At 37.7% G+C, this 27229-nt stretch overlaps 1 protein-coding gene across 1 annotated transcript in view; it reads left to right on the plus strand.

Moving 5' to 3' along the window:
• LOC145983792 (uncharacterized) overlaps positions 1-27229 on the plus strand; it is a 595938-nt gene that overhangs the window by 24053 nt on the left and 544656 nt on the right. The window lies entirely within an intron of this gene.

The raw sequence follows: 27229 nt of genomic DNA on the forward strand, positions 1-27229 counted from the left end.
GTTTTCTGAATCCGAATAACCACTACTGGTCCAGTCCCGTGCCTCTCTAAGAAAGAGAAACTTTAAAAGGAATTTTGAAAATGGAGCTGATTTTGACCTCGTATTAAAAAAAATCGAGAGAGATAAGAAAATTCATTCAGTATCTTAAATCTACATCCTTCCTCACTTGAAACAATTCCTCTGATTAAGGCATCCATATTTGAATATTCTTACTTCAATATATTTTCCAAAGCCTTCTGCAGTTGCTTTAAATGCCAAACGCTTCCTTGCTCATATCTAACTTCGTGGACAGTCCAACGAGAAAGTGCTGAAATGAGCCAACTGTGGCTCTCTCTAGGAAAATGAAAACTTGCATACGGCGCAAGGGCGGTTCCACATTGTGGTTTCGCCCCACCTGCAATATAGCATTGTCTACCTTCTCTTCCGTCGGCACGGTTCAACATTGTTTATTTTTTCACTAGTTATATAATTCACGGTTTGTTTCCTCCTGCCGTGAGTTTTGTTATCTTCTCTGTGAACATTTTTTTTGTTTTTTTTGTTTTTTTGCTTTCGAGCATGAATATTACATTGCAATTTGTACTGGACCAAAGTTTGTGGTTTCCACATTGACTGCTTTCCGAGTGAAGTGCATGAGAATTCTGCGACAAAGCAACAGAATACCACACGAGAGTGTGTGTGTTGTCCTTTGCTCTCTCTCTCTCCTCCAACTCGCCCATCCCTCCATCACGTGGTTCCATGTTATCCGATTTCATCAGATGGTCATACAACCTGGAATTAGAGACCAAAGCGGGGTCTCTTACTCGTATGGAATAGATGATTGCCAACGTTTTGTGCTGAAAATTGAGCACACGTGAACACAAACGCATATGCGACCATATGCATACATGCAGATGACTATCGTCCGAAAGCATGTGAACTTCGAATTACAAGATACTTTTTCGCTTCTGCGCATAACTTGTTTTAATTGCTACATCTACAAACGTGAAAGAGCTTATCTGTGAAAAATTGTTGACATTGTTTTCTTTTCTAAGCACAATTTTATATTTTGAATTATTTCTTGATGGAAAAGAAAGTCTCTACAAATAGCAATAAGAACACATTTAATACCATGGGCTTGCCAGAATACTTGTAAATCGTTAAGAGAAAAGAAGTGCACAAAACGCATCAATTTCCCAGAAAAAAATGCGAACTTGTAAGAAGGTCAAGAATACATGTTGTCTGGCATCCATATTTTTCTAATTTTCCTGTAACATTCATGAATTGCGATATTATCTGGTGACTGGTACTGGTTGAATATATGAGTGCTTATGATTACGGAAAGGATGTACATTTCCTTTCGGTTCGTTTGAATATGTAAAACACTACCAGTTGTTGTATCACAAGAATAAAGCAGTAGTCTTTCCATTTTGCGGCTTGGAAACATTAAGGAAGTAGTTATTGAGAAGTTCCGGCGCAAAAATGAATCGTCGCCGGTAAAACGTGTGTTACATTAAATGTATGCGTGTGTGTGTGTGTGTGTATATATATATATATATATATATATATATATATATATATATATATATATATATATATATATTCATTGCGTCATTATTCAAGCTTCCGGGGCGAAGTTGTTAGGGTAATCATTGCTCCAAATTCTGGGTAAGGTGTGGACGTTTAATTGCGTTTGTTTATTCACCTGCTACGTCTATTGACCAGTGATTTATCCACACACCCCTAACACCCCCCAACACCCTCCCAAGTTTTGGTGAACACCCCCCAAGCAGGAAAGTGGAGCACCCACCCTACAGGGGGGTGTAAATATGGATGTTTATATCAACAATAGAATGACAATACTTCAACATTAACAGAAAGGAACCATTTGTAGGAAGCGTAGTCCAATGGACCTTTCGATCAACTAAAACCAAAGTGTCAAGCAAGGAGGGTGGAATGTGCAGCATGGTCATTTCTGGAAACAACAGCTCCCTTGACAAGGATTCGGTCAGCTCTAGGGAAGGGACATTGCCATCTGAAAAATATCAAACTGACCTCTCGCCCTCCATCCAGGGAGCACATTCCGCGCACAGTGTTGACAGTTCAGCGTTTGAATACCTTATATATTTCTTAAATACGTTACAGATTCGTAAATTCAATTATTCAACCCCTGAGTCAATGAAATTTACATTTTCTTGCATTTTCCTTTCGATTCTTTCATGTGAAAAATGTACGATAAAAGTAAGGGAAGACATTCAAAGATACAGGTTTGACTCCTTGTAGTGAATTCTATTACTATGGTTAGCAACACTATTTTCTGTAACTTGGCGGGATGAATGATTTTGGAGCGGTAGGGAAAAGAACAGTCAAATGCCTTTGGCCTTAGGTCAGTCTCAGGGTAGCATCTCCGTTCATGTGTTGTCGTTCTGTTTTGCGTATAAAATGTCTGAAACTTTACTGCAAAACTGTCTGAAGAAGACAGAGAAAATGAAAAACCAGACAGAAAGAAACCGGAAGTGGTGAGTAGAAAATCAGTGACACTATATGTAGGTATAATTTCTTCCAACCGATATTCATAAAGTACCAATATAAAATTTACTGACCAAGTATTCGATATAAAATGGCAAGTACAACCTTAGTGACAATGAAGTTCGACCAGTCACAAATATAGGAGTGCGTTGTGAAAGAAGGAGAACACATGAATATGCTGAACATATTTTATTCAGCAGGCTACATGGAACAAAGGAAAACATAAATTTCCGCTGCGACGCAGCAATGTATGGTGTCCACACAAAATAAAACATTTTCGTCCATCTACACGTGACATTGAAGTTCGACCACTGTTAGAGGGGATCCTGTTTACCATGGTGTGACGCCGCCCCGTCGGCGAATAACTGTGGCAATGCGTCGGGGCATGCTGCGGACGAGTCGTTCAAGGTATTCCACATCGATGCGGTGCCATTCCTCCTGCAGGCAGGCGATAAGAGCAGCCACTGTCGTGGGTCCCCTCTGTTGCACACGTCGCTTAAGAACACGCCACACATTCTCAATGGGCGAGAGGTCGGGACTCGATGGTGGTCATGGCAGAGTTCGCACGTGATGGCGAGTCAACCATTCTCTTGTCAGCCGCGCTGTATGAGGCCTGGCATTGTCGTGTTGAAAGATGAGACGCTGCCTGTGTAACAGGTGCCTTCGCACTGTGGGAAGATGCCGCTCCAGTATGCGTGTATAGGCGTGTGCATTCACAATGCCCTCACAGACGTGTAGTGGGCCAACCCCAGATGCCGTCATGCATCCCCATACCATCACTGACGCAGGTTTCTGTACCCGACGTGCATAACATTTTGCTTCATTCTGTTCCTCCTTCCGACAAATGACTGTTTTCCGTATTTTCCCGTACACAACTTTGAAAATGGATTCGTCCGTCCACAAAACCCTGTGACACTGCCGAAATGTCTTTCCCCGGTACATTCGTGCCCACCGTAGTCGATTGCCTTTGTTCAACATGGAAAGGAAGGGTTTACGTTTCGCCTTGTACACTCGGTAACTGCATCGCTGTAGGTAACGGCGAATGGTTATGGTTGACACTTCAATGTGAAAGCGTTCTCGAGTCCACAGTCGTAATTCGGCCACAGAAGCATGATTGTTGGTCTGGATATAGCGCCTAAATATCCGTAGGTCACGCACGCTCAGCAGGCGTTTTCGACCGGGGGCCTTACCTGGCTCTGTAGTACCCGTATTTTGGTGGTGTTTGATGATGCAGTGGACGGTTGACTTGGGTAAGTTCAGTTGGCGCCCTATTTCCCGTTCACTGAGTCCATCCCGTTGCAACTCAACCACTCTTCTCCTCACGGTGTTGTCAATAGGTTTGCCCCTGGCCATGGTGATGATGCACTGCGGTTCCTCGGTGCACAGCACGCGCTTATATACAGCGGACTCCCTTATCGTGTCCGTGACGTCATGCTTCCGTCGAATGCGCCACTATCTGGAATTTACCGTATGGGTCTGGTGCCTGGTCGAAGTTCAATGTCACACGTATAGTTCCCAGTTTTCGTTCTTTACGTGACCTTGGGTGCAACATGCTGGGATCACGATTCTTTCCTGCTCACACGCCTCCTCTTACACACATGCGTCACTTCTGCGGGTCACCCATTCCACCGCCTATGGCTCTGTGCATTTAATCACGTATTCCTTTCTGGTCGAACTTCATTGTCACCAAGGTTGTATTTCAAGAAGAACCTAAGTGATTCATTCACGTCTATAGTTGATGACCATTTTTGTGGCTCCAAGAGTTCTTACCTTTGTAAAAGAAATTATATACTACTAGAAAGACAGTAGTAAAAGGGGGAGGGTCCACGTGGGGTGCTTGCCTGGACGCTAAGTACAAATGGGGTGCCGAACAAGCAAAACAGATAAAACTAGAAAAGCGTTAACGTCGTGGTGCCCTGTTAAATTACTGGCACCCAATTAAATTAAAGTTATTGTCAGTTTGCAAAGGTAGCTTTAGTAAAAATTGACTTTCTCTTTGTATCTAGTCGGTTCCCTGACATAATGACATGTTTAATTTTATTCAACTTTCCAGAGGAAGCAAAGGAAGTGTAATTACTCTATAAAAAAACATAACAAAGGACAATTGGATACTCATGATGGAATTAGTTTTTACGAGTTCCTTGCATTTTTTTTTCGAGACGGCCAAGGGCACTTGCAAGGGGCAATTGCCCCCCTCTTAATTTCAAATTTTATACAAATAAAAATACATTTCGTAAAATGTTCTTGCTCGCTTCGCTCGCAATTTCTTCTATTCTTATAGTACGGTACGTACGTATATTATGGGACGGTGGAAGTCGGCCCTGGGAGCCAAACAATCTATATATAAAAAAATAAAAAAAATGTTAAAGAGAATGCCATGGCGCCCCGTAAAATTATTCGCGCCCTATTAAAAAATTTCTTTCTATGAAACTTAATATGAAATATTAATGATGACACTGTAATCCAAGAAGTCATTGATCAATCAAGGTATTCCTATTTGTTTGTCAGGTGTCAAAACATGTATTTCAACTATAATATAATACAATTCACACAATATTTTGCAAAATGATTAACGTAACCAGTAGGCAAACATTGTCTGTAGTGATGCAAGAGTCTCCCCTTTGAAGGAAATAAGAGTCCGTGGTGGACTAAGGGACCCGTGTTTTAGCAAGTACAAGAATAATGTATTACAATTTTTTACACAATTCATCAAAGTGTAGATAATATGTAACCATTATTATTTAATTAATTCGATTTATCTTGCATAACACAACACAATAGTGTTGTTGGATTCTCGTTAGATTCCCTTGTGCGGGAAAATCTTGCATACTGGAAACTAGAGGGAATCATTATGAAGCATGATTTATAAAGGGCTCCCTTAATCAGTTCTGCAGAGAGGCCCATTAATCGTCTATTAACATTATCGACCTGTAAATATCAAGTAGATACAGTCCCTATTAGCCTATTTATGTTTAACTTTATATTATTTGGAAATCTGGAAAGGTCATTATCGAAAAAATGGCATTTGATGTTGCTCGAGGGTTTTTTTTGTTCGTTGGGGTTTCAAGATATCATCCCTTTTCTGTTATTTATCTCTTTTGGGGGAGGTGTCAAGTGCCTCTGTGTACCCTGCTATATCTGCCAATGCGACACAATATATTAAAAATTTGCCCCCTCTAGGATTGACTTTGCCCCTCCTACAAATAATTCCTGGCTACGAGCCTGAGTGTAAGGAATTAAACATAAAATAAATTTAATTTACATTAAGTCCCAAATTTATATCTGACCATTATAGGCGCACCAGTGAGGGCACGACGGCGCTTGCCACTGCCTGCTGGAAAACGTGGAGAGAGAAAATTTGTTTTGTCCATTGTGCTTTTTGTGATGTATAGTGAAATAAATGCTATTCAATTTTTAAATAATTGAAAATAAAGCATTGCCTCAATTTAGAAGTGAAGATTCCTTGTCTTCCTTTTGCAGTTAACATGCCATTTGTTTATTTGCACATGTTATTTCGATTTCTTTTAAGGCAAAGAGCCACGTGACTCCTAATTCCCTACAGTCTCTCATTTAGTATTTGAAAGATAAACTCGCAGAAGCGCGAAGCGTATTTTCCAAAGTTTTGTAAGGGTATAATGCATATGCATTTATTAATTAAACATAGCGACAGTATCCCATGATGTTTACTCTTTACAATCTTGCTTTGCTCGTTCGGTGTCCTCTTTACCTCACCCCATGCCCCCTACCCCCTTCTGTTCTAACAGTTAGAAAATATGCATGTATAATTTTAATAGTTCTAAGTAGCGAATGAGTTCCAAATTCTGCTGGTGTTTTCAAATCTCTGTTTAAACGATGATTCAAAAACTGAAATATAGTAATGAAACTCGGTATATTTAGAGCATGGCCATGAAGACGTTAAAATATAGTGGGAAGTTGGGATGCACGTTTGATAGATACCTGATATTGCTTTTGAACGAAATCTGTCAAGGAATTTCATACTGAAGTCTTCAACGAAGACAAAGAAATAGTTCTAAAAAAATTCTTGCTCGTTTCACTGGAGTGTCATAATTTATTTAAGTCATATTATTCATTTCATTTCATTTATTACTACTACTACTACTTCAGACAGGCAAGTGCGGGCACACCCATGCAACGCGCACACCCATGCATTGTCACTGATATTTCAATTGGGCACCCCCAAGTTGAACTCCGAGTTACACCTACGGCAAGAACGATAGAAATACAGTTAAAATATTGAGCAAGTGTTCCTAATTTCTTTATAACTAGCTTAAGAATTGCATGAAATGATTCCTGGTAATAATATGTTAAAAAATGTGTTTTTTAATGTCATCCCTTGTGTTTTGTCTAACGATTGATTAAATCAAGTATTGAACATTATCGGAAGGAAAGCAATACTCGAAATGTTAAATTGAAATGTTAACATTAATCTATTTTCCATCTTTTCCTGTATTTGACATGTTTTTTCTTCTGAAATGTTTCGTGAAGGGAAAGGGGGGGGTTAATCTCTAGAAACATCCATGAACAAATTGAATTAAGGCGAACATTTTTAAAACTGTCCAAAATATGCACTTAACTTCCCCAAACTTACACCCCCCAAAATTTTCCAACACCCTCCCAAGGGAAAAATCCTGGATAAACCCCTGCTATTGACCATATCGTCCTCATCGTAGCGATTAAATTAGAGGGCGACACAAAATACTCCAGAATACAATAAAATACCTTACGCCATTATCTGATTCGGTTGTGTGGAAGATACTGTTTTGTTCTATTCTAAAAGGTTCAGCGTTACATTTTCATATCTAACGAAGCCACGAATCCACATCAAAATCCCAACAGTATAGAAACAGAGTGCAAAATTCTCAGCTGGCTGCCAAATGAGGCCAACGAGTTTTATTTCCTCTTAAATATGCCTGGAAGTAATAAGAGAAATAATATGTTGCATGTAGGATGCTGAAGAGGAAGGTGTTCTTTAATTGGTTGGATTGGGTAGACAAAAACGGCACAACGCAAGGCGCGAGAAGAGCGTAATATCGGTTGCGTCTTTTGTAAACACTCCAAAGAGCGTACTAGACCTAAATTACATCAATTACTCTGGTACATCAACAACATCCTTATGTTGTAACTGTTACAAGTGTAAGGGAAGTAAGAAATTCTGTCAAGAGTCCTAAATAAGGCCAAAGGGTCATTATACCTTATGGTGACTGGTCTTTGGGTTTTTGTCAATTCTGATTCATTATTTCAAGACACGTCAATTCTCCTTGGAGATATCTGTGGTGGAGTTGTTAGCGTGTGGCACTTCGAAGAAGTCCTTATACCAAAGCCTGTCGAGCGGTTTTTCATTGGGTGACACGTGGTCAGAGCATCGAATGCCATCGCCGCTACTTCTAATTTTCAAGTAGCTCATAGATTGTCTTCATATTGTTGAGTTACATACAGAAAATTTGGAGCACCTACCGAGAATCGTACCCGGGACCGCTCGCGCCTAAGGCGAGAGCGCTAACTCTTGGGCAGCCCAAAATACAAATAGGGCAAACTCTTTCAGTTGATTTGAAATTATTCAGAGCGTGACACTAATTAGTGGTTTACGTCATATTCGATAATTTATATTTTTGCTCGTGAGATAATCCCCAGTTACATTCGATAGCGTTTCAGCTGACCAAGATTACATTTCAGAGGTATTTTCTTGATAGCCACATATTCTTGTGGTTTTCCGTGTTGCGACTACGAGAGACCACTGTATCTGTAATTTGAAAGCTTACATAATTTTCCCAATGGTAGCCATACTGAACTCCCTCTACCTGTTTCTAGCAACTGATTTGCAATCAGTAAGTTGTTTCAATCCTTGAAATGGTTTCTTCTCTTTACAGTTATGTCAATAGTAATGAACGTACAAAAATTAGCTTTACAAATATTATGTATCCATATTCTGCTCCAACGTCTTTTAAATAAAATTTGTTCAAGACATCCATGTCCAAATAAGTAAGGAATATTTCTTCATTCAAATTTAAATTATATATACTGTCTTGATTACAGTTTTATTGATTTATGACTGACTAGTGTAACAAAAATCTAGTTTTGACCAGCTACAGGTAAATCACCAATTGCAGCCCAAATCGTATAATAATTAGTTCAAGTAAATTTGAATTCTGTGCTATTGTACAGTAAATTAGTAAACAAATATTTCCTGCTTAATTATTTTTTCTCTGTGTGTAGTTGTTCTCCTCTAGTTCAATTGTGTGACGTATTTATTAAGGAAAATGGAACGTTGCACTTTCATTTAGAAAGATTTACCAAATGTTACCAGACAATAACAGTGGACAGGTGACATTTGTGTAAAATAAGATTAGTTTTTAACATTAATAAATTGTCATTTCCCGGATGGGACATAGTTCAATTATTCGGATTCGACTTTAAGGTGTAGGTCTTGTCCCGGTTCGTCTTGTGGCTTTTAATAAAACCTTTACTTATGAAATGACAGGACAGAAAGGGAATCCATAAGAGAAATTAGAAATAAAACTACTTCCGGGCTAAAATTATTTATGTCCAATTCATATATAGTTTAACAATATATTAGTATTAAAAATGTCCTTGAATTTTATATACTTCATTTGCTTTCATGACTCTAAAGCACATTAAACTACATTGATCATTATTTTATGGTAGTTTTTAGCGCTAGTGTTTCTAATGAAGGATTTTTGATTCGACTTCCGGTGAAAAATATTTCAGTTGTTTAGATCTATAGGTCTAATCCTGATTACTTTATTTGATAATAAAATGGACCAAGAGCAAACTTGGCCAAAATTAGTGTAATTGACACTAATAATAATGTAATAAAGTAACTCTTTTGTTAAAAATGTCCTGGCGCAGAAGTAATATTTTTAGGGGACACTTGTGCGGGAATATTTGTGCGGTAAATTGGCCCAAATCTAAGGAAAAAAATTGTCGTATTTATGTGTTCATTCATATGCTTATGATGACCTGCAAACTTTGCTAATAAATAGCAGCTCAATGGATGCATACCAGTCGTCCTATGAGCTAGGAATTCTTCCAGAGTTGACCTAAAACACTGTTCCAGTTTTGTATTCCGTGTATTTAGCGAGTTGAACCGAGCTTAAACTACACTTAACTCGAGAGTCAACTTTGTCTTAAAACGTGCGACGATATTGACTCAGATGATATGCTTGTAGATTTGTTTAAAGTGTCCGCTGCCTTCTCACATTCATTTATTTACCTGAAGCTCTTCCTGTTGGCCTCCAGCATTAGACAGCGAAGTTGCAAAGCTCACACAATTATAACATCAGCACATACGAACCGACATACCAGTATATACCTTACTATGAATTATATGGTTTGAAAACGATGTATTTTTTTTCCAGGTAGCCAGAGAGAAAGATACATTGTGGTTATTATTTTATAATGTTGATGAGGTCCATAAAGACACTTGGAGGAGAAACAGTCATTGTAAGATTTCACATAGTACTGACGTGTCCGCCTTAGAACCATCGTAAACTTTTAAAGATTATTTAATGAAATTTTGAATTTTTTTGGTGGTTTCCCCTTCCACTTGTCTTGTATGGCGGTTTTTGTACGATCATGTTATTTACTTAATAATTTTATTTCTAATATATATATGTGTCAGTATGTGCGTGTTTTACGCAAATACGAGGTTTTCTAGGAATGGATGAGTGTGGAGAATTTCGCTCGAGTGTAAGTGTCTCGCATTCCATTGCGGCGGTAAGTACGTGCATTTTCTATTTATCTGTATTGATATGTTTTTTTGAATGTTCATTTAAATCCATTTCGACGCAATACATGAGACTATTCATTTGCTGATAGTTGTAATTATAGGTACCATCTATCGATTCTGAATTGTCTGGTGTGTAGTTGCCTTAATGATATACAAGCGTGTGAATATATATATTGCCGAGAAAGTAGGACTTAACGTTGATAAAATGGAAACTTCTATACATACATTTGTACAGGTAATGAAATACATGTCTGGTAATGTAGGCGTGTACACTGATTTGGTGTAATACTAGCCCATAAATTGTAATAGTTTTTCGTAGTATCAACCGAAACGCTTCCTCTTTACTTTTGACATTACCTGGAATGGGAATTATCTGATCGTGATTTCTATTACTTGTGAAATAATTGGATACAATCTCAGTACTGATTAACGATAAGAGATAACGTTGATGCTATATTTGAAGCGGGTCACAATTGGATTGTTCGGAAGTGAAATTGGTATAAATTCAGTCATGTATGTTTTATTTTATTATTATTTCTGCAAATAAAAATGGCAATGTTAATTATTTCACAACTATTATTGTGATGGGACAACGCTTATTGATATTGAGACTAAATTCTATTCTGCCTATACATTTTATGCTGCCTACAATCTCTCGTAGATACCACAAGATGTTCCCATAGGGAAGCCTACATTTCATCCTTCTGTTTGTGGATGCGTATTCGCAAGATGTAGTGCGTTTCATTGCTGATGACTTGTTCTATTTAATAGTTCAGGCTACATCCAAAACTAAAGCTAAATTCGTATTGATCGTTTTTTCCTTTTTTGATACAAATTCGTTCACAAGACAAGATTTTAAAACAGGCAGACCAAAACATCTTCAGCAGTCAAAATTTCACAACGAAGAAACCACAACCAAACGTAAAACATGGTGACAATATAACCGAAAAAGTTTGATGTGAAAATGTTCACAATTTTATCCTTTGTTTTGATTTAATCTGGAAGTAAAGCCTATCTCATATGTACACTTCAACTGCTCCCGATTTAGTCATAAATTATTTTTTTGTCATGGTGACATTCTCGCGGATCGAAACACTTTTCTTTCTCTTTTTTTTGACTGAAGATGAGTTATATCTATAGAATTCGATTGTTAGTCATCGTCAAGTGAGGCCGGAATGCGTGGAACCCTCAACACCTGTTTCATCAAACTTTTGAGGGGAGATATAGCATTTCTTTCCTTGCAATACCATTCATCTCGGCATTCTGCAACAAACATTTGTATGTCACTGGACCGTTTTCTCGAGGTGTGAAAAATAGACATTCATTTCCTATTTCTGTAGACGCAAAATAGGGTAATTTGTCCTCGTTTGAAGTTATGTGAAAAAAAGGGCAATTCAAAACTTCGGTAACGACGTAGAACCAACCTGCTAGTAGTTCGAGTAAGGTTCTGAGAAGGAGTTTTGGTTTCATCAATTCATCATTCATTGTCGTAATTAACCAGGAAATGAAGTTATATAACGCAAAATAAACAAACTCCTCTATTCACTGACCATCTTGAGGCCCTTCCTTCGATTTGTAATGCGAATACTTTTCGGAAACTACAAGGCGATGAGCAAATGGTGCTATACGATACGATGCACAACTAATACAGAAGGAAATATTATAAATGTCTAAATATGAGTTTACTTTTCAAAGATTTGTTAAACCTCTTGTACATTTCATGATATGGAACAAAAATAATGCTAATTGAACCATGTGGTGTATTAAATCATTAGCCAGGCTTGGTGGAGGGAACATAGGTTCGAATCATGGGTAAGGATCCGATGTATCACTGTCTTCGTCCGTTATCTATTTCGTTAACACGTCCTAATCGCCGCGATTAAGGGCTAGAAAAGCGACGTTGAATAACGAAAATAGAAATAGTAATTTATCAATTATTGTCGTAGATGTTTCGGAAACTCTTTTAAATATGAAACAGATTTTCGAAAAATTATCCGTGATGGACCATGTATAGAATTACTTACTAAAGATTATGTTCAAAGTATGTATAAAGTTTTCATTTTTTAAAAAATAATGTTTGAAAACAGTCATTAAATTCATACACCAGCCTCCATTGCGCATTTTTTAGTTCAGTGTGCTAAGAGGAGAAGAGTTTTGGGTTCGAATCCTAGATAGGGCAAAGACGTTTTCCTGTGTCTGTTGTTTCATATATTTTATCCATTCCGCATTTGTCGTCGTTGCGATTAATGTAGATAAGCGACGTAAAAAAACAAACCTGAAAATACAAATGCTTCCTCCCCAATGGGCCAAGCACTAAATACGCTAGACACCATTTGCAGTTTGGAATTTACATGAAGGAATAATATTCTCTTGAAATACATAATTATATCGTGCCTTTTTAGAAAGTATTTTCTCGTAAATTGTAATGTACTTTGGCTACTTGCGAGTCTCATTCTTACGTTCCTTGAGATCTCTATTAGAAAGTATCAAACTTAGTCAAATCTTGTTTTAAGTTCACTTGATACTCAGACTTATCAGGACAGGGCCTTCAGTTTAAAGTGGGATTCGAACCACAGTGCAACCACAGGGAGTATAAACCTGGACCCCTTGAATACAAAGCGACTACAGTGCCATAACGCCAGATAGGTCTGATATGAGATAAATAAAAGATAAAAATATTAAATGAACAGAGATTCGAACCCAGGACATTTCGTGCGACATTAAGCGGACGGAAGCTTCAAAATAAAAAGTTAAATAACCAACCCAGGCATATGAATCATAATACTAATTTACAATTCAAGCCAGGTCTTGGCATGATACATGAATTTTGCATATTAAAGTTGCGAATGTAAATACCGAACATTCTTTCAGAGTAATGTCTTTTTTTTTTATTATGCCTCATTTACAAAACAAAAAAGAACTAAAACTGGATCGACGTTAGGAAGCGACCATAAAATGAACAGCATGGACGCTGTGTTTGTTTCTTTAATCTTGAAGAAAGCAACAGGAACGCTATTATAAGAATCTCACGTGTTCGTGCTGTGTTCTAAGTAGAAGGACCTCCACTAACAGGCCCTCCCACCGGAAGAATAAGCGTGAAGCAACCTCACGCAGCGATTCAGCTGTCTCTACGCACGCTCTGTGTTGTGTGATTCTCCCTGGAAGTTTACAGTCAACAAAGTAGCACTTGGTAAGTGAAACGTATCTCTCTCAAGGCAACTGCTCTGCCTCTTGTGCGCGGTCGTAGTTTTTTATGTAAGTGCAGTGAATAACGCGGAAACCTGCCTTTTCTTTCCTGCAGAGCGGAAATGCCAGAACGTATCCTTCCGTCACTTACAAAAAAATGGCTACCTGAAGAGATAAAAGGCTGGAATTTGTTGACATGAATTTTTAGGCTTCTTGATGTAGACCGGGCTTGATTCTCGACCAGGAATCTGTGCCCTTTCTCGAGCATCATAAGCTAGTCTGAAGATCAAACAATTACTACAACATTAATAAAACTATAATTCGTTGATATATCATTCTATATGCAATATAGAATGTTGAATGAACATAAACATAAAATGTGAGCAGAATTAAACAAAAAAAGTGGGAGTGAAAATTGAAGACAACAAGTACAAGTAACAAGTAGTTCATTAAAAACATTTGATTAAACAACGTGCATCGTGTTTTCTGGAATGACGACGCGCGTAGCTGCTGCTTTGTGAACCAACCATCTCTCCCTCCACAATCATCCTACATAGTTCACCATAGTTACACCCCCCTCTTCTCGATCCTCCAATCTACGTCATCCCAGAACTTCAGGAATAACGTCCATCTAACTTAGCAAAATCATCAACATAATCCAATCCATCCACAGGATATCCTCTCTCTAGGTTTGACTGATTGATTCGAACCCGGAACTTCTGGCGTCGTAGCGCGGTGTATTATCCACTCCGACATAGAAGTCGGCTATCCTCTCTAGGATATTCAGTGAACCTATCTTATTAGTTTTTGAGTAATTTCACGCTGACTTCCTGACGGAGTGGTCACCACTGGGCGCTACGATGCCAGGGGTCCTGGGTTAGAATCCCTGACTTGACATGGATGTTCTTTGTGCGTATCCCTTCAATAATTGTATCATTTCACTCTTGCACATCTTTGCGATTAGTGAAAAGTGGCAGAAAAGCGAAGTCAAATATACCAAATCAGTTTTTTTAGGCTATTCTATCGCTTTAGGTTCATCGCGACGATGAGCATGAACGATGAGATGATGAAATAGATGAAGGAGCAAGCATAATCAAACTTACATGTTTGACCCCCGGGTTCAAAACGCGCTTCACTTTGTAATTATACCTATAGAAATGTATACTGCCTTTTAGTGAATTCGGCATCCTCTCAATAACACTAAGATAAAGGGAAAAAAAGCTACCGCCTGCAGTGCAGCATGCCATGAAGGAATGTGAGGAAATATGAAGGCCGGTGGCGCGGTGGTAGCGTCGTCGCCTTGTAACCAAGATATCCCGGGTTCGATACCTGGTGGAGGCAGATAGTGGTTCGGATCCCACTTTAAACTGTAGGTCCAGTCCCAATTAATCTTACTGTGCATAAAGTGCACTTAAAACACCAACTCAATAAAACAATATGAAGTGCCTCACACATTCACTATCCCGACCATTTGTGTTGGCGATTTGATCAGCACCACACTCTGACCGCCTTATCCCTCCAGGTTTGCATATTTATTGAGAAAATTTCAGATATAGTGCAAGTGGCCATTTTACGCTGAAATCATTAACGATCAACGAAAATAACAAAAGTAATAATAACACAAAAATTAACAAACAATAAGTCAAGATGACGCTATTTGATATTATTTAGCAACGTATATGTTCTGGTGGAAGTCCAAAAGGCACACTCTGTGGATAATCATGAACACTTGATGGGAGGTTATTATGCGTATATTGAGTAGGACGTCTGTGGAAGAGCGATCATTATTGAATTTCTAGTATATGCTTCTCTTTGTAAAATAGATTTGTATTACGTGTTGTGCGCACAGGCACTGAAAAGTGGAATTCCTGGAGCAGCGTGTTGCCATTGACAATTATGTAAAGATAATTGAAATCGTTCAGCAAACTGCGCTGCTAGGGAGTCTGTAATTTTAGAAAGGACAGGATATACGGCGTTGAAAAATATCGTAATGAGGGAACCCTGCAACGAACTATAGCCAGGAAAATGTGAAGGACAGAATCAATTCTAGACAGCTGAGTGGAACATGCCATGGACCAAACTGGAGAGCAGGTAACATTTATTGGAGGCTGATTGAGCCCAAGGACATTGCTGGAAATCCCCCCCCCCAAACCTTAAATCACCCACCCCGGGAATAACAATCGGGTCTCCCGCGTGACAGACAGACGCCCTACCGACTGGATAAACGCGACTCTTAGAACACTAACACCCTCCAAATATTAGAATCAACCTAAAACCCTCATCTTCGCCTGAAATCCAGAAAAAGAAACAAATTTACGACTATGTTTTCGACATTTTCAACAACTCTGATTTCCACTTTTCCCCCGGCTTCGAAATAAACCCCTGATTAATGAAATATGCACAGCTCTTGAAACATCATTCCCAGCATTCCTGGTATTATGTCTACATAGCTTGAGAAATCCGAAAAGTTTTAATTCCCTGAGATATATTTTCTCGAAGAGGCTTAGTAATTAGGGTTGTAACGATCGCTATGCGTGTCAATGGATAAAAGAAGCATGGGAAACAACGGCAGAACTTTGTCGAACAAACCCGAGAGGAGGTTATTGAATTTTCAATTTCCAGCAACTTTTATTTCGTAAACTCGCGTTGTACTGCATTTTTGTGTAATTAAAACGGCCGTGTTTAGTGAAATTGGAACCATTCGTGCGAGAGATCACTCGAAATTCGAGCGTTTGGTCACACGCGCTTGTAAACACAAAAATGTCTGCCTTTCTGCAACTGCATATCCCTTCTTTTGTCCTGAATCAAGCTTTGAAAAAGAAACTCGAGCAAATCTCAGAAAATGAACTTCGCTTGTCAACATGTCTTCTGTAGATTTTTTTTGTTTTTAAGGATGAATCATTTTTATTGACGACCTGCACTAGATACACGAAAATATATAATTTTCTCTTTCAATGTTCCTGAAACATGCTTCCTGGAGCAGCGATGGGTAAATCCTTTTCTTTCTGTAAAGATTTCTTCAAAGTTGTTAGGACTGAGGTTTTTATTTTCTGAGAGTTGTCGAGTCTCGACCCCTTTAACGAGCTCCTCTTCGTTCTACCATTGACGAAAGGCCTTGTTTTATTAGTTCTATTTGCTAGTTCTATTCAACCTTACTATATCCACTAGTTCCTTCTATTTTATTATTAGTCCTTTCCTTTTATTTTGCTTGACATTATATCCTAACAAGATGTTGATTCCAGTCCAAACAGGATGTTGGAAATTGCTCCCCGCAGCTTCAAATTGGTAATGCTATTGTGTTGATATACACAGGACGTTTCACTGAAAATACGCAACGAAAATATTTTGATAAGAAAATTGAAAAATTTGAGCAAAAATTAGAATACATTACATTAGCACACGATCAGCAGTGCTGCCACCTCAGAACAAAACTCCGTGGCTGATCACGTTGAGTAGTCGAATCACCATCTCATCACATATGGTTCCGAGTTACAGTCTCTGGGAACATGCGTTATTTTATGTGCTCCCCAATTATCAATCAATTTTAGTTAATAATCATTCATTCCTTTCGTCCTTTACCAGAATGGGCAGAAAACTACATAAAGTAAGACAAATACGAAAATATACAGTGCAGAAATTGCCAAACGTCTCCTACCAAAAGAAGAGATCGCAGGATTGTGTGAGAGCGCATATTCATACATAAGATAGTTTGAACTTACTCTAACAATGTGGATAAAACGTTATTACAAATAATGTTATGCGTTAATAATTATGGTAAGTGGGTTTTAGTGAATCACTTTGTATATAAATAGTATTGTTTATTAGTCTATATTAATTAACTCATTTTTTTAACCGATAATATTTTCTTCTCCATGTTTCTTTGCAGTGGCAATAAAATTTTAAAAAAGTATCTGCGGTTGGTGTCCTCCTCCGTGGTCGTGCGATCTAAGGCGCTGTGCTTTGGGCTCCGACTGCGGGACGGCATGGGTTCGAGTCCTCCTGAGTTCAGTCTCTAGGTTTTCGGCCTGTGTATAGAACTGGTGGCAACCCACCATCGTGAGGCAATTGGGGAGCTACGAGTGAGTAGCATAACCCGGTCACGGATATCCTATAACGGCTGGGAGTTCGACGTGCTGACCACACGTCACCCCATTATCGGTTGATGATCTTCACACCTGTATGTAGGATTGTGGGAGGGAGACTGGCAGTCGGGAGATAGGTCAAGGCCCTTACGGGCTTTACAGTCACAGGTTATGTTATCTAGAGTTGGTAAATTTAACTATAAAATATCTTATTTTCAAATTATCTGCTAAAGCGTCGCAAACCGTCTTTCGTGAAGTATGCTTTATATTTATATTCTATATTTAATCTCAATACTACAGAAGTAAATAAGACGAAATCCTGTTTTTCTAGGCTATAAAAACACAATTTAAAATTGAAGTGCGGTTGCAAGAGATATATCGAATATTCCCAAATTATTGTTTTTGGTTACGTATGACTGTCTTGTATGTTGAACACTTGAAGTCTATTGCAGCATCCTTTAACGGAAGAACTACTTCACGAGAGCAAGATCTCTTCTTTGTGTAGCTCAGCAACTTGTTCACGTCCGTTGATCACGTTTTACCCAATCTGATTTTGAATCTGGGTTCGTATGTGAAGTGTACATACACTCATACAGGAACTGGAGTTGCACGAACCAGACTGTCTGGGGGCGGAAGGGGATCCGTGAACTGTCGCAGATAAGGAGTCAAGACAAGAAAGTTGTTAGTGTTTTAATCCAGGCTCGTCCCGTTATCCCGTTTCAACAACGTCATGAAGTGTTCAATGCCTTCTTGTGCCGGATTCTGCTGCTTCAAGTATGGACAAGTACCACTCCTCCAGATCGCATAAAGAGCGTTTGGCATTCCAGTTTCTTTTAGCTTTAACTACGTTAACTAATATATTTGCACTCGACTTTGTTTTTGAGCATCATTCATGTTTCAAGCGCGTAGGAATTTCAATTAAGTGCGAAAGGAGATTTGAAAAGGTTTCCTCCTTGTTCGTTAAAAGTCTTGAAGTGCAATGTTTTGGATCTATTTTGGTTACCACTTCCTGCAGTTTCCCCAATCTATCCCTTTCCTAAGTGTATGAACAAATTAAAGCAGATCATTATTCAATATGACCAGTTATGCAGCCTTCGTCTTCTCCCAAAACTCCCCGGACTGATTGTTTTTTGTCGTCTTTACGCGCATTACCTATTAGAAGTAATGCGCGTAAATTTTCGCAGGCACTGTCAACGCAAAGTTGTAAAATCACAATATAATTCTTATCTTTATGCAAGTCCTGCGGAAATAAATCAACTTCATATTATGCAACACTAAACAAGTATTTTGCTTACTTAATTCCAATTTTCCTATAGGTACTTCTTTAAGTATTTCAAGGAGTTTCTGACCTCTGGAGCCCCCTCTAAATAACTCCTTACAAAGAGACTATTTCGAAGGCACAAACTAGGAAGTTTAATTCCTGTTTCTTCCCAACAACAAAAAATCAGCCCGGGAAGTTTTGAGACAAAGGTTGCACACACACAAAACAAAGTTGAGTATGAATAGGGCCATCAAGTGCATATTTGTTGCATGCTACATCGGGATAGGAATTAATGGCATAAAAGATTAATAGTTTGTATTTACTCAAATGTATCTGCAAAATGTTTGCGGTAACAATTTGTTGCCTTCAATTGTCAGAAAATACAAGAATTACGTATAAAGGCCATCAGGTTAACCATATGGAATTGAATCCTATCATTGAACATAAGGCATACAAAGATGAAGCAAGAATATATATATATATATTTTATCGAGAGATACATGGATTCTGTTGATCGACACAATTCCCATCCAATAGGCTTATATGTGTGTGTGTGTTCTCATTAAGACCAGCTTGAATTAAGAACGGTATACCATATGTGTGTAAATACCCTTCTCTCGTGCTTTTAGCATGATGGAAAGGGGGTTTGATCAGACCCTCTAAAGCTTTCCTTCAAACTGCTAATGCGAGTCAACCAACATTTCCTGAATTCGAAAGGGCGCTTCTCTCGGGCATCCTTCTCTCTAGAACTTAGATACATCCCTGATTCAGTAAAAGGTAATTTTGTTTTCCAATCAAGGTTTGATTGACAATAGACAGCGGGTGTTTTGGATTCAACTTTTCAAAACGCAATAGTTTATTAAAGGGAATAAAAGAGTTGTAGTATTTCAACGCCTTTTCTGCGTATAAGCAGTATTTATTATGTTAGTAGCCTCAAGCAGACCAAACATGTGTAAATTTTAACGTGGGAATTATTTGTTGTCGAACGTGAAAATACATCACAATTTTTCCTTGACAAACAACCGCAAGAAGCTGGAAACATTTCTTTGTGTGAACTCTGATTTGTCTGAAGTGGCTTTTAATTTTTCTAGAGCATTATACTACCCACGCAAATGCTAGATTGCGCGTTTAAGTGCAGAAAGCTCGCATCAGATTGCAGTCCTGCAAGATGATCGTGCATTAAGGGTGATGAGTTTTCTCATTGATTGATTTGTGTTACTTAACGTCGCTTTTCTGCGACTTTTATCTAATCGCAACAATGGAGATGAGTTGTTATTTGATGAAATTGACGAAGGGACACTCGCTAAGAACACCCATGCCTAGACCGGGACTCGAACCCGGAACCATTTGTGTCGTAGCACTTAGTGCTAACCACTTCGCCACAGAGGTCGGCTGATGAGTTTTCTACCGTCAGATTGTTGTAATGAGGAGGCGCAGGGGATTGTTTTGTCAAACAGAAGAGCCCGTGCAGGCTGATCAGAAAGCAGCCCTGCAAAATGATGCTCACAATAGAGGTCCGGGCACGATCATCTTGCAGCGCGTCTATCTGAGTCTTCTTTCTGCGCTGAAAGCTGATACGTGTGATACAGTCATAAGACAAATCATCCTTCATTGCGTGATTAATCTTCAAAAATAATCAACGCCCATGCGTTAAATTACAAGAAGATTTAAGCTTCTTACAAATTACGGGATGTCAAATGACAACAAGAGTTGCTACACTCTTCTTCTGAACCGATGTTGATAGAAAAGAGTTGCTGATTATTACGTAACGCACTCAAGCATTAAATGCCATTGCCAAAGTAAGGAAACACAGTTCACTGATTCGGTAATCAGTGTTCTGTAGCGAGAAACAGAGGAAATTGCTTTTAATGGCAATGTTCTCAACTGTTAGTTTTCTCTCTTACGTAGTGGCAATACTACAGATCCTTTTTTTTCTTGCCGACCTCCGTGACGGAGTTGTTAGCACAGCAGGCAAAACACCAGAGATCCCGGGTTCGAATCCCGACCTGCGCATGAGTATTCTTTGCGAGAGTTTCTCTATCAAAATCATCATGTCATCACTCATGAGGATTCGAGATTAGCCAGAAGTGGCAGAAAAGGATGCTAAATAACAAAAATCATATCAAAATCAAACCCTTTCTTTTCTTTCTTTCTTCCTAGTTTTAAACTATTTTCAAAATTGCACTTCAATTATCGTTGAAGTAAGTTCATAGGGTTTCTCTGTTTGTTGTAGTAAGTTAAAAGTGCGGTAGTGATGAGAATTTGATATGCTAGGTTGGTATTGTTGCTACTTAATACACTATTTTTTACTACAATACTGCAATCACTGCAATATAAAAATCGCAGAATTCAGTGCGTCTATGTATTTAATGCGTTACCATAATGTGCAGCCAATTCTGACTTGAGTTCGAATCCAAGGTTAATGTTTTGTTGTTTATATCTTACTCAGAATATTGATATATTCTTATTCAAATTTGTTTTTGGCGAGATATGAAAAGATGAAATGGTTTGAAGTACGGCCAAGAAAAGCTAACAGAAGGACACAAATCCAAAAACGTGACAAGGAAGGGTAAGGAATCATAAAAGATATAAAACATCAAATAATAAATTAGTAATACATGGAAGCGAGAAAGTACGATCGTAACAATACTATTGAAAGTGAAAGTGAGAACAGGACAGGAAACTATAAGATAATGGATTATGGCAATAATTAGTATCAGAGATAAGGGAAAATGAATAGAGAAACAAATGGGAAATTAAGCAAGAACAAATCCGAAACTTAGGCTTGGATACATCAATTAGAAACAACCTTAAAATGCTTTTTAAAAATATCGTAAGAAGTGCCAATAGCGTAGAATGAAGTAATATGCCACATACAATATCGTATTCCATACAGCAGTCTGTCATATAATTTCATCAAGCAAATCGAAATCACTTTCTATATCTTCCCTACGGAATAGGAAGAGGAACTAATTAAATTGGAAGAACTAATGTATTATTGCAGCTTTTTATTATGATGATTAACGTGTAACTAACATGTTTACATGAAAGTGCTAGAGATTTTCAAGAAATCGGTCGACGTTCCCTTTTAATTGAGGATTTCAGATCCAATACACGGCTAAGACAGCTCCGATTAAATGATTACGTAGATTTAATTAAAATTGACGCCATATCCCATTGCATAATCAATACCTAACTAGATTTGTTTGATAAAATGTTTTCAAATAATTTGTAGGGTATGTTAAAATGATTAAATGGATATTCACACACACACACCTAATACAACGTGAAATGTTGGTTGATGTAATTACTGAGAACCGCAAATTGCCACTACTATTAGCATTAATTAATACAGCATATTTACAATGAACTTAGCACACTTAGAAGGATATAAAACAAACAAATAATAAAAAAAACTAGACGAAAAATCCTAGCATATTTTTCAGGTACAGTTCGAGAATTAATTTGAAGGCATCTCTCCCAAAATAATTTTGAATAAATTCTTATGCGTACACAAAGCAAACTTTAGAGCCCAAGTTATTATCCTGGTTCACACACACATATTTGTGGATACACTCCCACACATACATTTGTGGAATTGCGACAACCTATAGCATTTGTTGCAGAACAAACATGCCAATATTCACCGCCCGCAAGCTGCTTTCAAACCACTTAATAATGAATGTTGTTAAAGCAATCTGAATTTTGTGGTCTCGTTGAAAACGGTTGTGACCGCATGGTTGATTCGGTCTTAGCGTGAAATTACCGAGAATCAGATGATCGAAATTTAGCTTATTATTGGAAGCCATGGAGAATGAATGTTCATGTTCGAAACACTCGGTCTTCATTCTATAAATTAATTGGAATGACCATTATTTAGAAGACTGGTGCCATTTCTGTTATTTTCATTGTTGAAGCTGTTCTTATTAATGAATATAGTTATGTCCGTTTAACCTCATATAAAATATAGAACAATGAAACTGAAGGTGATTACCGAATATTATGTAAATCGTCTTGTAGATATTCATGCTTTTTAATTATTATTTCCTTTGTGCATTTTCACTTTATGAAACGTTCCGACTTTGATATTTCATGACTCTTTCTTAGATGGTTTGTCGTATTAAAGATTATTAGTTAATATTCAATTGATATATATATATATATATATATATATATATATGTGTGTGTGTGTGTGTGTGTGTGTGTGTGTGTGTGTGTGTGTGTGTGTGTGTGTGTGTGTTTTGAGTACTGCATTAAAAACAAATGACAGTTTACCCAAAGCTTTCAAATTTTGAAAAACTTATCACAATTTACCGGAGCAATACAAATAATTGACAAAACACTCCCCTCCATAACCATGGATGAAGTTCGTTCGAATTATTAAAATATGTGTTCTCCAGGAGATCAAACCGATGAACTCTTGATTGCAAATCGATTGCATAGGGTTTGGGGAGGATCCCAAAAGTCATTTGTATCAATGTGGCTAGTAATAATTGATTTGAAACTACATGTATTATGATTAATGTGGCATTTTGTAAAGTTGCTATTGATTTCATAGTTGTGTTATTATGATGTTTTAACATTTGGTAAGATTCCTCCAAAATAGCGAAACAAATATTATCTCTACTTGCAAAGTTGTGATGTACCGTCAGAAGGGTATCGAAATGTAGTATTACCATTAACCAGGTTATGGTAATACTACATATAAAGAGGCAATAAACGATGCAAGTTTTTTTTTTTTTTTCAGAAAAGGGCGTCCGCTGTAGTAATTTCAGAGGTTCTTTTCAAGGATTAGGTGTAAGTTTCAATGACTGTTCAACTTATTTGTTTATGTTTATTTAAATTTAGGTTTTATACATTAACTCGAGACAAACGGTTTAGAAATTTTCTGTTGAGGGGGAATGCTATTTTTTTAAAAGGCTGCATGGAGCTGACCTTCCCATTATGTATCCTCATCCGGTTCGAATCCCGGCCTGGGCATGGGTCTTCTCTGCGAGTGTTCCTTCATCATATCATCACTCTTCCTCATCTTTGGGATTAGCCAAAAGCGACAGAAGAGCGAAGAAAAATAAACCAAATCAATCAATCAATTCAAGTGTTATCAATCATCTGTTATGTTTTAATTCTTCTTTGGAACACTGAGGGACCTGCAACGCCAGGGGTTATGGGTTCAAATCCCGGTCTTGGCATGGATGTTTGCGAGAGCCCATTCATCAATATCATCAGTCATCACCATCTTCGCAAATTAGCCAAAAGTGGTACAAAAAGATATGTAAAATAAAACAATTCAATCAAAAAACACTGAGGAACTTGGCCAAAATAAAGCGGACTTAGGATTTTACTACTTACTTCTCCCCTGAGCTTATTTTTATGTTACTATTGATTCATATTCAGTTAATAAGATCTCTATAAAAATTTTCAATAATCCGAATTTGATGTAAACATGTCTGTCATGGAAAGATAACTAATCAGGACTGGACATACAATGACATATGAAGTAGGATCCACACCACTGAAATCTGTCTCCAAGATGAATTGAACTTCAGAATCGTTGATTAGAATGCTATAACGTTAGTCACTAGGCTAGGTTTTGATCATATTATGGAAGCTAACAAATAAGCACACGTTAAGAAAGATATTTTGAATCGTGGAAAGTGAATTTTTGAAAGCTCTTCTTTCACATAAAATTAATTCAATGTTAGAGTAGTAATGTTTCAGTTTGAAAACCACAGACCATTAATCATGGTAAACAACACGTGATGTTCTCCCCTCCCCCCACACACACATACCCACAACCAGAGATAAAATGGTTTAATTTTTAAATGGAATTTGGTGCAGTGAGTAAGTAGTTGGTTGATGTATGTATAGTAACTCACTTTTCGGGATTAAATGTTAACCAATTCTTTTCTTTCTTTTATTCTGGAAATTATTTCATGAAAAGAGTGCAACACCTCTATCCCTCTCAAGAATCACAGTTCAAGTTGTAGCCTTGGAAAGCATTCTGAAATTTAAGTTCGGGAATCCTTGGTCAGCGATATCTATGTTGCAAGAATTGGCAAAACCAAGAAGTTAGACAGTTGCATGTGATTACTTACTTTCAAACGTGACGTAAAAGTTTATAAACTTATCCACGAGTGCATATTTTTTTTTATCCTAGTTTAGTTTGCATGATGCAAACCGAGCACATGAGTGATCAGGTATGATTGATTGATTGCTCTTAAAATTATAAAATCTTCATCAGACTGGCTATTCGTACAATATGGAAGCAAGCATCTTACCAAAAAAAAATGTTGTACATTTCTCTTACAATAAAATAACGCATCTATCTTAAAATATATTCATTTATTCAATACAAGTGCAGAAATAAACATCGATACCCGGTGGAGCCACAAGTGGTTCGGGTCCCACTTTAAACTGTAGGTCCAGTCCCGATTAGCCTTACTGTGCACAAAGTGGACTTATAATACCAAATCAATTCAATCAATCTCTTTAAGAACTAAAACACATACATCTATCTCATTACGTAAATATCCATACTTATTATATAAGCTGAAGCTGTAAAGGGTTACTCAGCACAACTAAGAAGATAACACAGGGCAACATACAAATCCACTGCGATTGCCATCTAGAGTTTCTGGGTTCAAATCAAGACCAGGTTAGAGGTGTTCTGTTGTGTTCGTTCTTTAATTTATCCTTACTGTTAGGATTAACCTAAGCGGTAAAAAGCGACATTACATAAGGAAAACATGAAAATGAAAAATAACGTAATTCACGTGATGAATATTTCATCCTACATTGCGGATATGGGTTGTTGGTGAATGAATAGTGACGCATAGCAGAAAATTACATTTAAGGAAACAAAATGAGGAGGCTGGCAGAATTGCGCTGTGACACATCGGTGCCAACGCACCTGCCCACGCTTGTTGGAGGTTAAGACAAGGTAGGTTCTTGTTTTGCAGTCAGTCTTTGTCATTGTTCTAATTGAGAAAAAAAGTCCGAGGGAGGGAAAGAGTGGAAATTTTGGAGCTTCTTCAGAATACTGAGGCTTTTACCTGATGCGTGGTACTTCGAAAGCCACAGGCATACTCAGAAATTATAATTATTATAATTTATTTATAATTATTAATTTTAATTTATTTCAACACACGCGCCAAATTTATTTCCATTTCTTGAATCTCAAAGTAATTATTACAAAATTAGATTTTTCAATTAACACTTATCATTATTATTACGTACATACAAACGTACAAAACGTTACTTTTAATTTCAATAATTACACAGTAATCAATCATTGAATCATATTTATAATGTAAAGAACTGTTGCTAGAAATTCCCATGCCAGGGGCGAGAATAGAATTCAGTGCCCCTGCGCTCATCTCAGTGAACTTTTACTACAAAAATTGTTATTTTTTTAGAAGAGAACATATTTGGCAGTAAAATCTAATATAACTATATACTATATTCGAAAACAACAATAATATTAATTTAGGGCCTCCCCGATGGCGTAGTGGTAACGTAGTCGCCTTGATCAAGGTGTCCCGGGTTCGATACCCGGTGGAGGCACATTGCACAGTGGTTCGGGTTCCACTTCAAACTGTATGTCCAGTCCCAATTAGCCTATCTTTGCATATAATGGACTTAAAACATCAATTAAAATAATATTAATTTAATAGGGCATCAATAATTTCAATACAAATTTTGAGTGACTTAACAGAAACATCGGTTTTGTGAATGCAGGGGGGGGGGGGTATTCAGTAAATATCTTTACATTAAAACCGTAAAGTATCAACTATCCTCATTGGCGCCATTAACCTTAATAGCTATAAAAGCGAAAATACATAACGAAATACAAACTAAAAACAAATCATTGTGATGTGGAGTTTAGAACACAGCACATTCTTTTTTACAATTTCTTCCCCTTTAGTTTTCAAGGCTGCAACCTCGTCCTTCAGACTCTAACATGCGTTCCACTTCAATTAATTGTTCTTGGAGTTTCCTGGCGTTTATAAAGTTCACACTGTTTCTTTTACGTTCCCAGCTGAGATGAACACGCAGGAATTATTTGGCCTTCAGCAGTGAAACATTGAGCATTGAACAAACACCATGAGTCAAGAATTGTTGAGCAAATACAATACAAAGGTCAATTATACAGCAAATATTTGTGTTGTGTGACTCCTTAACATCATTACCGCGTCGGTTGTTGCGAACCTTGAGTGCGAGACTCATGATGTCGTCAACAAAAATTCTGGTTTCGAAGTCCATCCAAATGTTTGTTCTTTCATCTAATCATCATTCATCATCGCCTTCACAATCTAAGGTAGCAAAAAAGAGACATCAATAATAACCAAGGGCAGACATGCATTGATTGACACAATTGGTGTAGTGGTACTGTCGTCGCCTTGTAAGCAAGATGTTTGGGGTTCGATA

This window comes from Lepisma saccharinum, chromosome 2 (genome assembly GCF_977018435.1).
Source record: "Lepisma saccharinum chromosome 2, izLepSacc3.1, whole genome shotgun sequence".
In the NCBI taxonomy this organism is placed as follows: Eukaryota; Metazoa; Arthropoda; class Insecta; order Zygentoma; family Lepismatidae; genus Lepisma; species Lepisma saccharinum.